Genomic DNA, 17418 nt, shown 5'->3' on the forward strand with positions numbered 1-17418 from the left:
ATATGGATAGATTCTGAGATTTACATTGGATGGTGTCGAGACTCGCAGTATTTCTATATCATCATGGAATCTACATTTCAGTATCAGGAAGGTAAAGGGAATAATATTAGACTCACATAGGGGCTCTTCAGAGTGGGTGTCTCGATTGTGGTACTTTTGGGGTGCTTAAGAGGGAATACAACGCCTTATGAGCCTTAGGGCGGTGTGGTTTTATGTTAGGATCTCCTTTGGTGAGCTTTGGGTAAGGATAGTGGTGTTCTGGCAAGGAGAAATTTCACCTTGAGGGTAATTCAGAAGGAACTCAGAGAAATAGGAATGCTTGGTAATAGGTTGGATCAACACAGTAATGGTATGATCGGTCCTTTAGGTACTTATGATGTGGTGAGTCTCTGTAGGTGTTTTATGGTAATACTCTTGGGTTTGGCGACCTGTGCGACTTGGTTGAGTTAGAGAGATTGAGTTCTGATGGCTTGTCTATTTGCAAATGGATTTTGAAGAGTTCTCGATTGTTTCTACCACAGTTTGAGAAGGATATTTTCTACCGGCGTGAGGAGCATGTTGTGTATTGTGATTTTCTCCTGGATGAGATCGAATGGAAGATTTCTAACTGATCGGGAATGTATTCTATTGGTGACTCGGATTTTATAATGAGATTCTCGTACTTTTCATATGATGTCATGATGGATGCGGGTGCATCCTGTAGGATTGAGATTTGTATGTACAAGATGGCGGTTCAGTTTTGATGGGAAGGTCATGATTTCTTAGACAACATGGACGGTTTTAGATGACTAAATGAATGCTATTACTACTTGATATTGACTGAAAAGGGTGCGTATTATTGAAGGCACACTATATTTTGACTTACGAATGCTTCTTTGGTATTGCGGTACTCGCCTGGTCGATCGGCTACTGATTGTTCAGATTTTACAATATGGCATAGAAGGCTTATAGAAGTATTTCTCATGGAGATGATTATGTATGAGAGATTTATTAGTCATTCGAGTGGTGGAGTTAGGATCGGCTATGGTGATTCAGGTGTTCTATGAATTTGGTGACTCAACACCGTTATTTCTTAAAGGTGTGTCATTTGGTTAGAGTTGAGCTTGTTCGTGTTCTGATATGTTCTATGTGTTACTCTTCTACACTATGAGGGGTTGTGATTTGTAAGTTATATGCGCACCGGTGCGGTTCTATTTGGACCTTGTAGCGGAATTCGAGCGAGATGGTTATTGGGGTATTGAATGGTTGATGGTGCCTTGGCAATGGTCTTTTCGGGTTGTGGTACATTGTGCTATTTACTTCTCCATGGTTATGGTCATGCACTTCGTGTACTTGATGTCGAACTGCGTGTAGTGGTTGATTTTAAGTATGGTGGCTTGAGGTACTTCGTATGGACCAGTGTCTGGATGGGTCACGCATTCCAGCGGGGCTATGTTGGGATATGATCCTTTATATTAGATTCGCGTGTCTTGGTTCTACTATGTGTGATGGGTTCATAGTATTGCTTTGTAGTGGTACTTGTTGACCAGATGAGTGGTTATAAGTTTATACGTGTTTCTTTCATTATCGGCAGTGTATGAAGGTTTTGCATAAGGTTTTATTTGATATGAGGTTCATTACCGGTATTGGGTTTGTTTTGAGCAGCTACTGTGATTGAGAATTTTTGCTACGAGTATGCGAGTGGATTGGTATATCATGTGATTACGTCTTGGGTTATGGTTATGGCTTGATATAGCTTGTTCAAACTTATATAGTGCATGGATGCGAGATTCGAGTCTTATAAGGAATTTCGGATAATGGGAATTGAGTTCCAAGGTTTATGGGCTAAGGTCAAATAATGATCTTCAGTTATGTCGTGTGGTCAGGCTTACAAGGATTAGGGTAATGTGGGATCACCCCCGAGTATGTGCATGGTAAGGTTACACGGTGATTTGATGGCTTTGGAACGACTACTGGCACGTTTGAGGACAGACATATATTTAAGTGGGGGAGAATGTAACGACCCGACCGATCGTTTTGAGCATTTGCACTTCGCACAGTGGCTTAAGGTCTCGAGTAGCTTCGTATTGGGTATCATGACTTGCATGTGTGGTCGAGTTCATTCTACGGATGATTCGAGGTTGATTTTGAAGAATAATTATTTTTTTAGAAACTTAAGTAAAAAGGGTTGGCCGGAGTTTGACTTTTGTGTAGACGACTTCAGAATGGTGTTTTGATGATTCTAATAGCTTTGGATGATGATTTTGAACTTAGGCGTGTGTCCGGATTTGGATTTAGAGGTCCGTAGGTTAATTTGATGCATTTTGAAGAAATTTGGAAAGTTGAAGGTTTGGAAGGTTGAGAGATTTGACCTGGAGTTGACTTTGCTGATATCGGGTCCGGATTTTGATTCTAGGAGTCGGAATAGTTCTGTTATATCATTTAGGACTTGCATGCAAAATTTGACATCATTCTGGGTTGATTTGATATGATTCAGCGCAGGTTGTGGAAGTTGAAAGTTCATTAAGCTCGATTTGAAACGCGATTTGTTGTTTTGATATTGTCTGGAGTGATTTAAGGCCTCGAGCAGGTTTGCATTATGTTATGGAACTTGTTGGTATATTTGGACAGGGTCCCGGGGGCCCGGGTGTGTTTCGGACGAGTTTCAGATGGTTTTGATGCTTTTGATCATGTCTGCTTCTGGTGCGTTGCACCTGCGCATTTTGGAGCGCATGTGTGGGTTTGCTTCTGCGTTCTGTGTGTCACTTATGTGAGGCTGGGTGGAAGTTTTGCTTCTGCAAGTGAGGGATTGCAGATGCGATCGTCGCATTTGCGTGTATTGTGTCGCAGGTGCGAGGAAGGCCACTTCTGCGATTTGTTGTACGCTTTTGCGCTGTCGCATATGCGATTGCTCTTCCACGAATGCGAATCCTCGTCTGGTAAGCTGTTTTCGCATATGCAATCCATCACTTGCAAATGCATGCTCGCAGGTGTGTTTCTTGGTCTGCAAATGCGGAAGTGCTGGGCAGAATGTTATATCTCGTGGGTTTGGCTATTTTATCATATCTTGAATTGTAGACCTCGAATTTGAGAGATCTTTGAGGGGTTCTTCACGTGTTGGTTTGGGGTAAGTGTTCTTTACCTGGATTTTATTTAATTTGTGATTCCATATTTCTTTTCATTATTAAATCAGTGATTTGAATGGGAGAAAATGAGAATTTTTGTAAATACTTTCAAAAATATTAAATGAGGATTTAAAGGCCGATTTGATGTCGGAATTGAATAATATTGGTATGATTGGACTCATATCAGAATGGGTGGTTAAATTTTGTGAATTTTGTCGGATTCCGAGATGCCGGCCTAGGTTGACTTTTAAGTTTTCATTAAAGATCGAAGCTTTATTATCCGAAATTTTTTCATATGATTTTTATATATGATATTAAGTTATTTTGGCTAGATTGAGCCATTTGGAGATTTATTTCACACAAAAAGATCATTTTAAAGCATTAATTTGGCTTCTTTGAGGTAAGTAATTTGTCTACCTTTGTGTGGGGGAAACTACTCTTAGGATTGGGTTGATTGTGCTATTTGTGTTATCTCCAGGCCTTGTACGCAAGGTTACGAGTGGGTACATGAGCTATATGTGATATTTGACCGGTTTAGGTTATCTAGAGTCTTTCCATGGCTTTAATTTAATTGTCATGACATGTTATTTCTTTCATTGTTAATCTACTCTTACATGCTCTATTTGACATTGTTAGTACTTGTCCTACCTCTTACTTGTTGTTTTGTCCTTATATGCTTTGGCTGAAGTTATTGGCTTACTTACTGTCTTGTTACCTCTTAATTGTTGAGTTTCTTCCATGGATCTGTGATTATTTGCTACTTGCCATAGCTGTTGTACTTGCACACCTTAGTTGTCATGTGCTTCACTTGTCCTGTTATCTTGTAATAATTGTTGCATTCCTCTGATTATTACGTGGTTCCTTAATTGTCGTGTACTCATACCCTATGATTGTAGAAATTCTTGTAAATTGAGTATTGGATTGTTGTTGTTAATTTAAATTGCTTGTGGATCAGGTTGCACGCCGCAACAGGTGGAATAAGGGAGGATTATGTTATTGATAAATGATAATATGGTGGGATCGGGTTGCACGCTGTAACAGCTGGAATAAGGGAGGATTATGTGATACGGTGAAATAAGGGAGGATTTGATATTGATACGGTGGGATCGGGTTGCGCGCCACAACTGATTTTATATGTTATTCTTGATATTGATATGGTGAAATAAGGGAGGATTTGATATTGATACGGTGGGATTGTGTTGCGCGCCGCAATAAATTTTATATGTTATTCTTGATACTGATACGGTAAAATAACGGAGGATTGTGTTTGTACTGTGGGAACGGGTTGCGTGCCGCAACAGATTATGTGTATTGTATTCATTTTGGTATTGTTTTATCTTTCAGTATTTATCATATGAGATTCTCAGAACTTATATTTTTTTATTTACTGATTTCGAGGATTGAGTTATTTTCATTAGTTTATTGCTTTGCCGTCATTTCCTGTTTTTCTTTCCTATTACTATTATTTTGGTGAATTAATTTTCAATATGAATTTATTATGTTGATTCATTATCTCAAACCCTGTTGAATTATTAGTAACATCACAGTTTTAAGTAAAAAAAAAATTTTAAATGCTTATCTTACGTGACTCTTAAGATGGAACCCATCGTTTCATTCGGTGCTTTACTATTCTTAATAGTTGTCACATTTTACTTTAATTGATTTCTCAAATTAAACTCTTTTTCCTATCTGATATTTTTACTTTACATAAAAATCGTTATTATGTTTTATTTTAACAAACTCTACATTTAATTCGGTAACTTATCTAATGCTTTGTTTTATTTGAAATGTTATTTTCTTTACCCAAATGATCTCTAAAATAAACTCATTTCCTCATTCGATTCCCTACTTTATTCAAGATTGTTATTATGCATTATCGTATATAAATAAATCTCTCGAACATTTTATTTAGCAATTTACACAGATATGATGTACATGATAGCATGTGGGCTTTGCCGTGCGAAAGTGAAGGGTAAAGCAGTGGTAGATGAGGGCATGAGTAAAGCACCAATATCTAGTGAGGGCCAGAGTGAGGCCCCGAGGGGAAGTGTGACACCCTCGCATAGTTCTCTGATTTCATCAACACCCGAGGAGGTGAGGAGGAACTCAATACCTCCACCTATTGCTCATGATGAGGATATGGATATGCGGATTGCAGTACGGTTGTTGACTAGATTGGTAGCTGCTCAGGCTCAACGCCAGGTAGGTACAAGTGTTGGTTACGTTGACAGGGTTATTAGCACGAGAGTTTGAGACTTCATCAACCTGGACCCTCCAGTGTTTGCCGGATCCAACAAGGATGAGAACCTGAAAAACTTTATTGATAGGATGCAGAGGAATTTGAGGGTGATGCATGCATCAGGAACTGAGTTAGTAGAGTTGGCCTCTTATCGATTGCGTGATGTTGCGGTTCAGTAGTATGAAACTTGGGAATTTTCTAGAGGGACAAATGCACCTCCAGTGGTATAGGAAGAGTTCCCGAGGTCTTTCCTGTGTCATTACTTGCCAGAAGAGATTCGTCAGGCAAGGGTAGACAGGTTCTTGTCTCTTAAACAAGGGAATATGAGTGTGTGGGAGTATAGTCTCTAGTTTGATTCCTTGACAAGATATGCCCCCTCGATTGTGGCTGAGATGAGTGACCGAGTGCATCGGTTTGTGGTAGGACTTGGGCAGCACTTGATTAATGAGTGTTTCACGGCCGCTCTACTCGATACTATGGATATTTCCCGCATCCAGGCTTATGGTCATAATTTGGAGGATCGTAAATGGAAGCAATACGAGAATCGTGATGAGGGTCAGCGTAAGAAGGCTAGGTCTTCTAGACAACCTGAGGATTTTTCGGGCTATTCTATGCCACCATATTAGCAAGAAAAGTAGATAAAGGAATATATATCAAGTATTCCTTGTCCACAATTGTATTAACTGTGGCATAGAACTCGACATACTGCATGTCTATTAACGTGCACTCGATCATTCCCATGCAGTTCTCCCCAAGTGACTATTTAACAATAGCAAGAAATTTAGATTTATTCTAAACTCATTCAAGCACATTCGTATTGTATGTCAAACTGATATGATCATGCGTATCAAAAAATTGATATCAAGGCAAATAAAGAACCCAAAGTAACATAATTTATATCCAATTGTTGGAATAACAACTATATAAAAACTTGTTCAATGTAACTGATGTTACTTCCGCCAGTAAACTTCTTTCCATCCAAGTCAGCAATGCGATAAAGTGCATATAAAGGAGAATTCGAATGGCAACAATCAATTAAAAGTGTTACTTATTAAAATTATCCTACACTAAAACGTTTAATGAATTGAGCACACATTAGATACAAGCTTTCTTAATTACAATGATTAAAGTATGATACCGAAGACATATATCTTGGTAATACATTAATTCTAGTATTCAATTAATCATATTTAAAGTTACAAAAACGAAAATAAAAAATTACAAAAATAAAGAAATACATTGCGACACTAATCGCTATTACTTACTTAATTCCTTCATAGCACTGCAATTCAAGGCTATCATTAATATAGTAGGTCAACATTAGCAGTAACAAAAGTGAAGGATGCTGGCTACTTCAATTTTCATGCTGGCTACTTTTATATTTTAGCAGCATTACAAGAATTCAAACCCTAAAATGAGGAATTTTGTAGCATAATTGAGAAAAAACCTTAGATTTTGGACCCTATTTTTGCATATATCAAAAGAAAACGAACCCAACAGAAACATGGAAAAATTTAACTCCATAGAAAAAAGGCAGGAAATCAACATAAATATGAACTTGCTGGTTAAAAGGAATAATAAAACTTTCATGGCAGTACTCTTTTGCTTCATCGACCGGGTCTCCGCTGCGACACTCTATCTCTGGCCGAAAAGTGATTGTGCAATAGTTCGGCGAGGAGATCAGAGTACTCTCACAAGAGAGTAGGAATACGATGAAAGAGATAACATGGATTGTACTGTGGTTTTGTTTGAAGGAGTAAGGGATCCTCAATAAAGAAGTGATGGTTGTGGAATCATGGGTTTAGTTTTAGCGCCGATAAAAACTTTGTGCTTCTTCAAAGGCACTGGAATTAAGAGGAAAAAAGTATAAATAGAGCAGAAGAGCCGTTTCGTTTTTGAATCAGTGTGGGAAGATTTTGTTTCTTTACGGTGTAAATCAGTGTAAAATGCCAAATAATTGCGGGAAAAAATAAGTGCTATTCCTAGTCGAATAGAAGGCCACGTATCGGGCTAATTCCCCAGAATTTTTTTTATATATATATATATATATATATATATGTTTACAGGAAAAATCGGATAACGTTAGATTTTGTGTATGGTTCTAAGGATATGCGATACAATTCGATATAAATCGTATATAGAAATAGAGATATGTGTATTCTTGACTATGAGAATACAAATAGTGGGCAACAAGAATGAATAAGATAAAGTAAAACAAGCATAGAGGGATATCTTTCAATATGAGAAGTGGTTGTTTTTGTTACAGTGTGTTTTTTCTTCTCCCTACTCCCATAGCTTACAAGGATCCCCCCTTTTATAGAAGAGGGTCAGTACAAAAAATAATAAAATAAAGCATACAATGGAAGGCCCATGATGACTTGACTCTTCCTTGATTCCCGCCAAGATTCTCTCTCTTGGTGCGGTTGCAACGGCTCTTGTCTGTGAGCTCGATACTGGCTCGAACTCGTTACTGGGTCGGGCCCTTTGGCTCGAGTTCGACCTTCGAGATGGGCGTCGCGCATTTTCGACTTTGAAGCAGTGCCTTGCGGATCTATTCGGTCACGGGCTCGATAGGGTTATCGAGCCAACTCCTCGAGAGACCTTCGGGCTCGAGGCTCGTTAGTAGTGACTTTGGAATTCACTCCCAAAATCTCATACCGACTTTTTAACACTTGAACTCGATCGAAGGTAGGAAGGTCGAAATCTATTTCGATCGTATACAATATACATAGATATATAGATATAGATATGATGGAAGGCTAATTAAATATTTTAGAAGACATTTAAATTGTAAGAAAATATGGGCCAAACCCACCGTATTATTGTGTCACGACCAAAAATCAACCGTAGTGATGGCGCCTATCGTGGAACTAGGCCAGCCTCAACTCAACAACCCAATACCAACAGCAATAAGTTTGAAAACGTTAACGGAAGCATTTAACATTTAAGAAACACTGTTTAAAACATACAAAAATCCCAAAGTGATACAATCCAGCCCAAAACCAGGGTGTCACTGAGTACACGAGCGTCTAGATCAGAAATCGGTCCACTACAGTGTCTAGAGATATAAACTGAAAGTACGACAAAGATAAAGAAAGGAGAGTTAAGGCCCGCGAAGGTTGTGCAACTACCTTAATAGTCTCCAAAACTCTAGGATCCTCAATCAGCAACCGCCGCTACGACCGGTATCACCTGGATCTGTACACGAGATGTAGGGGTAACGTGAGTACACCAACTCAGTAAGTAACAAGTACAAACTTTGGACTGAAAGGTAATGACGAACTCAACCAATACAGATAAAATAGAAATAACTGAACAGAAACGTAGGCATGCTTTCAAATTACATAGGCAATTCAAACAGTAAAGTGAAGCAGAACCGAACAGTGTAAAGAATATAACTCTGCTATCTCTACATGCCAATGCACATACTGTATGTGATGCACCATGTTGTAAGCCTCATGTGCATACAGTCTCGAATGATCAACCACTCGGTACTGTATATGGCCCAAACGGCCAAGGGAAGATCCATCCCTAAACATATACATCATTGACTATAAGTCACCCAGTACCGAGGAAAGCCAATCCAGCCCTGTAGAGAAGATCCATCTCCAGGTATCAAGTACTTCAGACAAGATCCATGTCCAGGGAAGATCCATCCCTCAATAATATCAATCGCGCTCACTGGGGGGGTGTTACAGGCTCCGAAGGGGCTCCTACAGCCCAAGCGCTATCACAATCATCATTATAACTATTGCGGCGTGTAGCCTGGTCCCATAACTGTCACCCATAACCAGGCACTAGGCCTCACTCAGTCATCAACCTCTCCAGTCTCACCACGGGCTCACAATGTCATGGATACAACCTGGAACAATGATATGATGAATCAATAATTAACGGAGACCGAGGTATGATATAAAAATGCATGATCATGACTGAGTATAAAATAGTAAATAGAAACTAGTGAGATGACAGCAAGAAATGACCGCTATGGGTCTAAACAATACCGGTACAAAGCCTAAACATGATATCTAGCATGATTTACAGTTCTACTACTTTATCACATGATGAAAACATGGATATCAACAGGATAGAATCACTAAACGGTGCCATGGAATCACCCAGGTCACAATTCTCATGGTGCACGCCCGCATGCCCGTCATTTGGCATGTGTGTCACCTCAATATCAATCACATAACACATAACTTGGGGTTTTGAACCCTCATAACCAAGTTTGAAAGCATTACTTACCTCAATTAAAGCAAAGTCCTACTCCGAAATGCCCTTGCCTCTCAATTCGGCCTCCGAACGTCCTGAATCTAGCCACAAGTATACAATACGATCAATATTGGCTAAAGGAATCAATTCCACATGAAAAATACTAAAATTAGACTCAAAACCCGAAATTGGCTCAAACCCATCCCCCGGGCCACGTCTCGAAATCCGACAAAATTTACAAAACTAGATAGCCCATTCACTCATGAGTCCATACATACAAAATTTATCAAAATTCGACATCATTTGGTCCATCAAATCCTTAATTTAAACTCTTCAAAATCCTAAGCCCTAACCCCCTATTTTCACTCCAAAATCCTACTAATTAATGATGAACAAGCTATAGATTCACGAAATTTATACCATTATGGGTTAGAATCACTTACCCCAATGTTACTCCTTGAAAGCCTTCGAAAAATCGCCTTTCTCCCCAGTTTCTCAAATCCAAAAATTGAAAATGAAGACAAAACCACGAGCTGGGGCTTTTCTGCCCAGCAATATCGCACCTGCGGCCCCTTAGTCCGCTTCTGCGATACCGCACCTGCGGAATTTCCATCGCAGGTGTGGAACTCGCTCAAGATCCCAGGTTCCGCATCTGCGGCCAGCCTTTCGCACCTGCGCATAATTCTTCCCATCGGCGAAGCCAGTCACGTCTTTCCCTTCCGCATCTGCGCCCCAGGTCTCGCACATGCGGGCTCGCAGATGCGACATCTTTCTTGCACCTGCGCTTCCATCCTGCCTTAGCCTTGCCTGCACCTACAAATTCTCCAAGCGCTTATGTGCCCTCGCACCTGCGGGCTCGCCCTCCGCAGGTGCGGAAATACCAGTAGTAGTAGCTTCAATTGCATTTTCCAACTTTAACCAATCCGTTAACCACCTGGAATCGCCAGCCTCAGGACCTCAACCAACCATACCAACAAGTCATATATTAACATACAAACTTAGTCGAGCCTTCGAATCACTCAAAACAATGTCAAAACACGAAATTACCCTTGGATTCAAGCCTAAGAACTTCTAAACTTCTGAATTCCACAAACGATGCCGAAACCTACCGAACCACGTCCGAATGATCTCAAGTTTTACACGCTCGTCACAAATGACACTACGAACCTACTCCAACTTCCGGAAATTCATTCCGACCCCGATATCAAATTTTCCATTGCCGACCGAAATTGCCCAATTTCGTACTTTCGTAAATTCAAGCCTAATTCCACTACGGACCTCCAATTCACATTCTGGATGCACTCCTAAGTCCAAAGTCACCTAACGGAGCTAGCAGAACCATAAAAATTCCAATCTGAGACCGTTTACACATAAGTCAACATCCGGTTGACTTTTTCAACTTAAACTTCTACTTAAGAGACTAAGTGACTCAATCCACTTCGGACCCGAATCAACTAACCCGTTATAACACAATATAGTTGAAGGACACAGAAAGAAGCAAAAATAGGAGAAACGGGGCTATAACTCTCGAAACGACCGGCCTGGTCATTACATATTGCTTCATGTGACAGCACAGCCTAATACGTCTAGTAGGGATATTAAGTCTATTGGAAGACTTGCATTTGGAGGATTAAAAGAAGAAAAGACTGCGGATGCTTTTGGTTGGAGTTTGGCGGCAGCACTAACAAAGAAACAACGCAGTTATTGAATTGTTTCATGTGCATGAATGTTTAGAGGTTTTTCCCAAGTAAAGTAATACAAGTACTTGTAAATCCAAAAGTTTAACAAGAAGGAAAGGGCAAGGTCATAGAATAGCAGTTTCGGCTTTCTTCATCATAAGGTATTAATATACTTTCTTTTCTTTTACTTTAAGACTGTTTTCCTTCGGACCAACTCAATATTGTGTATATATATATATATATATATATATATATATATATATATATATATATATATATATATATATATATATATATATATATATAAATGTACAATATTGAGTTGGATTGTGATATTAGAATATGTAAGCCATCTTTAAATTCATGACTTAAGGTGTAGAATATTGAAATATAGCTCTAAGATTGAAATATAGGAAAATTAAGATTTGACCATCAATTGACATCAAGATTAAAACTTGATTATATATTTGGACTCTACGATATATCGGTAACTCAGGAATATGATTTGTTCAGGGAATCTCGCCATAGTGATGGGTAGTGACTTTTTAGTTGACTTTGATTTAACTACAAAAATTATGAAATGAGCCGTCTAGCACATTTGACATTGTTAATCAATATTTTGCGTAGATTGAGGTCATTGGAGGCTGTTTGATTGGTGTTTTGACGTCACGAGCTTAGGGAATTTTTTATAACGACCCGCCCAGTCGTTTTGGATATTATAACCCCATTTCCCCATTTACTGCTCAAGTTATGCTTTACAGTTTTTGTATGACTTACCGGGTTAGTTTGTTCGGATCTGAAAGGATTTTGGAGTGAAATGAGACACTTAGTCTCATAATTGAATACTTAAGTTGGAAAAGTTGACCGGATATTGACTTGTGTGTAAACGATATCGGATTTCAATTTTGATGATTTCAACAGCTCTGTATGGCGATTTAGGACTTAGGAGCGTGTCCGGAAAATTGTTTGGAGGTCCGTGGTGGAATTAGACATCAAATGGCGAAAGTGGAATTTTTTTGAAAGTTTGACCGCGGGGTTGACTTTTTGATATCGGGGTCGAAATTCGATTCTGGAAATTTGAATAGATCCGTTATGTCATTTATGACTTGTGTGCAAAAACTTGAGGTCAATCGGACGTGATTTGATAGGTTCTGGCGTTGTTTGTAGAAATTGGAAGTTTCAAAGTTCATTAGGCTTGAATTGGGATATGATTCGTAGTTTTAGTGTTGTTTGATGTGATTTGAAGGCTCGACTAAGTTCGTATGATGTTTTAGGACTTGTTGGTGTATTTGATTGAAGTCCCGAGGGTCTCGGGTGAGTTTCAGATTATTAACGGATCGATTTTTGAATTTGGAAGACTGCTGAAGCTGAAGCCTTCTGGTGCAATCGCACCTGCGGAACATTGATCGCAGGTGCGAGCTCGTGGGTACAAGCTGGGATGCGTAGAAGCGAAGATAACACAGATGGAGAAGGAATTTCGCGGATGCGGACTTGCACCTGCGCGTGGAGGATCGCAGAACTGGCATTTGGCTTGGGAGCCGCTGGTTCGCAGAAGCGGATATTTTCGCGCAGATGCGCACCCGCAAAAGCGGGATTTTGACCGCAGAAGCGGTGCCGAAAAAGCAGCTAAGTGTCCGCAGAAGCGAAAATCCTGGACAGAATGTTAAAAACAGAGGAGTTAAAGAATTTTGTCATTTCTAACATTTCCAACACGTGTTTAGGCGATGTTTGAGCGAGAATTCACGAAAAATCTTGAGGTAAGTCACTTGTGATCATTTCTACTCCATAATATTGAATTATCATCGAATAATCCGACTAGATTACGTGTTTTTGAGGTGTAAATCGGGAATTTGAACCTAGGGATTTAAAAATAAGATTTGGAGGTCGAGTTGAGGTCAGATTTTGGTAAATTTATTATGGTTAGACTCGTGGTTGAATGGGCTTTCAGATTTTGTAAATTTTATCGGGTTCCGAGACATGGGCCCCACAGGAAATTTTTGAGTTAAATCATGTTTAGGCTATGTACCGATATTTTGGAACTCATGAGGTCGTGTTGCTATTAAGTTAATTGTTTTTAAAATATACAGTTCACACTCAGTCATATTCATCCATTGTGAGGATATTTATGGGATCGAGTTGCGTGCCGCAGTAGGCCATATTGACTTTATATATATTATTATTATATGGATCGAGGCTTCCCTCCTGCAGCAGGCCTTATAAGCTTTATTATTATATGGATTGGGATTGTCCGCGTGCAATAGGTCATATCGGCTTTATATTACGCTTGGGCTGAAGGAGCCCCTCCAGAGTTTGTACACACTCCCAGTTAGCGTAGATGATTGTATATTCGGATGGACTTTTCAGGACATGGACTTGCCTTACTTATTTACATATGGGGATAAATATTTCAAGGCTGGATTGGCCTTATATGATACTGAGTGACTGACTGTCAGTCGATGTGTATATATATACGGGGTGCAATATCCTTGGGCTGGATTGGCCATAAACAGTACCGAGTGACTAAATTATTTTTGACCAGTATTACATGATGTCTTTCCACTGAGTTGACATATTCCTCATATCATGCAGTATTGATCTATTTCACTTGTACTGAGTTTAATTGTTGAACTTGAAAGCATGCCTATATTTCTGTACCATTATTTATACTGGACTGTACTTGCGGAGCTCATCACTACTTTTAGCCCAACAGTTAATCTTGTTACTTATTGAGTTAGTTGTACTCATACTACACTCTGTACCTCGTGTGCAGATCCAAGTGCTTTCTGACACGGCGACTATTAGATCTCAGAGTGCTATCTATCAGTTGGAGACTATCAAGGTAGTCGCCTGGAGTCTGCTGACCTTGAATTTCTTTCTTTCAGATATTGCTTTTAGACAGTGTTTTATCAGTCAGACTTTGTATTCATATTAGATGCTCATATACTCAGTTACACCGGGTTTTGGGAGTGTTTATATCTATATTTGTGAGATTTCTTCCGCTGAATTTAAAAATTATGTTTTCAAATTTAAAAGATATGGTGTTTTATTGAGATTGTCGGTTTGCCTAGTATTGAGATAGGCGCCATCACGAGAGGTGAGATTTTGGGTCGTGACACTTTTCTTTAGCGAGGTAAGTGAGACTTTAAGCTTTGATGCTTGCTTTTCTAAAACCCATTTTGAAAAATATATTTTTCTGCCTAGTCCATGTGTTGGGACAAGCGTGCGCTTAGTAGAATAGGTGGTCTTAGACTAGCCGCAAATATATTATTTTATGAAAAATTCAGAAAAATTATTTTATAAGTTGATTGATGGTGTGATAAGGATGTGAGCCATGATGTTGAGTTTGATAGTTTGATACAGCTGTGAGCCATGGTGTTGAGCTTGATACGGCTATGACCCATAATGTTAAGCTTGATAGTTTGATACAACTGTGAGCCATGATGTTGGGGCATTGTGTATGCCTTTGTACATCACCCGAGCATTGTGTATGCCTCTGTACATCACCCGAGCATTGTGTATGCTTCTTGATATATTTGGAGCATTGTGTATGCTTCAGTGAGCATTGTGTATGCTTCAGTGAGCATTGTGTATGCTCCGTTACATATTAGTTAAATGTTATTAACTCTGTTGGTACATATATATATTGGGTTATTGTATAATTATCGTATTTATTATATCATTATTGTTGTGATGTATTTGTATTTTCTAACACATGTTCCAGGGTTATTCAAAGTGGCGGGTCGATGATCTTACTGGGTTATATTCACATATAACTCACTTCTTACCTGCATGCCCATGCAGATACTATTTTTGACGACAGATCTTGTAGCTGACCAGTTTGATAGAGTTGATACAATTATTGAGGTAAGTCACCGCATTGTTCGTGGAGGCTTCCAAAAGAGTCTTTATCATTTATTCATATTGATGTCTTTCATTCTGGGATTTACACACTCCGACCTTGAGTCTATTGTAATTTTCTTAGGTGCTCTGTGGTCATTGTGGGATTGGGTTAGAGTATTATTCCCCTTTTTTGATTTTTACTATTCATACATATTTATGGAATAATTTGGATAATTAATTATTCCTATTTAATTAGTGAAACATTGAAAATTGCAATTATGTCAGTTTAGTCTTGAATAAATGCTAAGTGCATGGTATAAGCTGGTTCGCCTGGAGGGTAGTGTTAGCTGGGTGCCACTCATGTCTAGGAGGTATTTTGGGACTTTGACAAAGTTGGTATCAGAGCTTAGGCTTTAAATTCCGGTTCATGGAGTAGTGTTTGGTAGAATCTTGTTTATGAGTATGCTGACGTCCATACTTGTGAATTGACGAGTTTTATTTTCAATACTCTATGTAGTTGACTAGTTTGACAATTAGCAGACTAGAGATAAAAAAGAATAATAATAATGCAGAAATAAAGAGCAGAAAATAAAGACACTAGAATTTTTATACTGGTTCGGATTCAATGTGAATCCTACATCCAGTCCGCTGGGGTTGCAATGGTGATCTCTTTCAGTATTTGAAGTATCTCAAGTACAAGATGGTTGATGTAGCTTTACACCAACGACTTATTTTCTATGTCACTTTTCTCTTCTTGATACAATGCCTCATCAGTGTTTATCTCTCTTTCTTCTCTTACTAATTATACACCGGATCAAAGGAGAAGTACAATGATTGTTTGGAGTAGAACAAAATGAGTGTTAATGGTTCGTTCAAAGTATGTCTTCTTCAAGTCTGGAACATATGTATATATATATATATACTTCGTGAGACCTTCTTGACTCTTGATTGACATGAATCTTGAGAGATTACAAACCCAAGGGAGTTGATCCTTGAAAGGAATCATAAATTAATTCTTTGCAAGAATACAGTCAAGTACCCATTGATCTTCCTTGATGTCACGATCCAATTTCTTCTATAGGCCGTGATGGCGCCCAACGTCCCCGCTAGGCAAGAGAACGGTGAACTGACCATGCGATTACTATTTTAATATGATCAAAGTAATTAAATTCCATTTATTAAGAGATTAAGAGTAGAAAATTTAATAAAATAAAACGAAGGCAACTGAGTGGGCAAATATAGTGACATAAATACTCCATAACTATAAAGTATACTAGTATGTGTGCCAAGTCCTGGTGTCATAAGTGTATGAGCAACTATTAGAATATACAAAACTCTAACTATAGTCTGAAATAAAGTAGACAAAAAATAGATACAAAAGAGAGATTCTAGGTGTTGCAGAACGGCGCAGGAAGCAGCTCACCACTAGGCCTCGGGGTAATGGGGGTGCGCGCCGATATGACCGCCAGATGCACCTACCTCAGATCCTGCACGATTAGTGCATAAGTATAGAACAACATGTAACCAGTAAGTATCTAGTCTAACTTCAAAGAAATAGTGACAAGGGGTCGACATCGACACTTACTATGGGCTAATAATAAAATACAGGAATTCTAAATGAGCATGGGTTATGTAAATAATAAATATAACGCAATAGCAAGCAGTGAATAATAATTCTTTCACTAATAATAAATTCCAAGTCAATTTCTGTCATTAAATAATTATAACCGCTCAAGCCATAAAATAATATCAAGTATAATTAGACTTCGGGTATTATCATGCACGATTTATGTCGAGGTCGTACGGCCCGATCCAGAATAATGTGTACACTGTCGAGGGTCGAGCGGCACGAATCATAGATGCATTTATTCTACTGTCGAGGCGTTCGCCCCGCTCCACAAGAAGATAGGATACTTTATGAACATCCGATTCAAAAGGTATTACAAGGCTAATACACAAAGAAGCACAATTTCTATTAACGGTCAAGTAACCCGTTAAAACTTAAGTGAGTGAAATTCAGTCTTTCTTAATTCCTCTATCAAGTTCCAATATAATTTAGGCACTTTAATTAACAAGTAGGGTGCAAGCATTATAAATATTTCATGATTTGGGTCCTAAACTACCCGGACATAAGTATAATTAGTAGCTACGCACAGACTCTCGTCACCTCATGCGTACATATCCCCCACAATTTGAAGCAAATAGTAATTTAAATCACCTATGGGGTAAATTCCCTCTTACAATATTAGAAAAGAGACTTACCTCATCTCAAAGCTACTTTCCAGCCACAATTTCACTCAAAATATCCCACTTGGTGCCGAACAATCAAACACTAGCCAAA

Source organism: Nicotiana tomentosiformis, chromosome 5 (assembly GCF_000390325.3).
Source record: "Nicotiana tomentosiformis chromosome 5, ASM39032v3, whole genome shotgun sequence".
NCBI classification, from domain to species: Eukaryota; Viridiplantae; Streptophyta; class Magnoliopsida; order Solanales; family Solanaceae; genus Nicotiana; species Nicotiana tomentosiformis.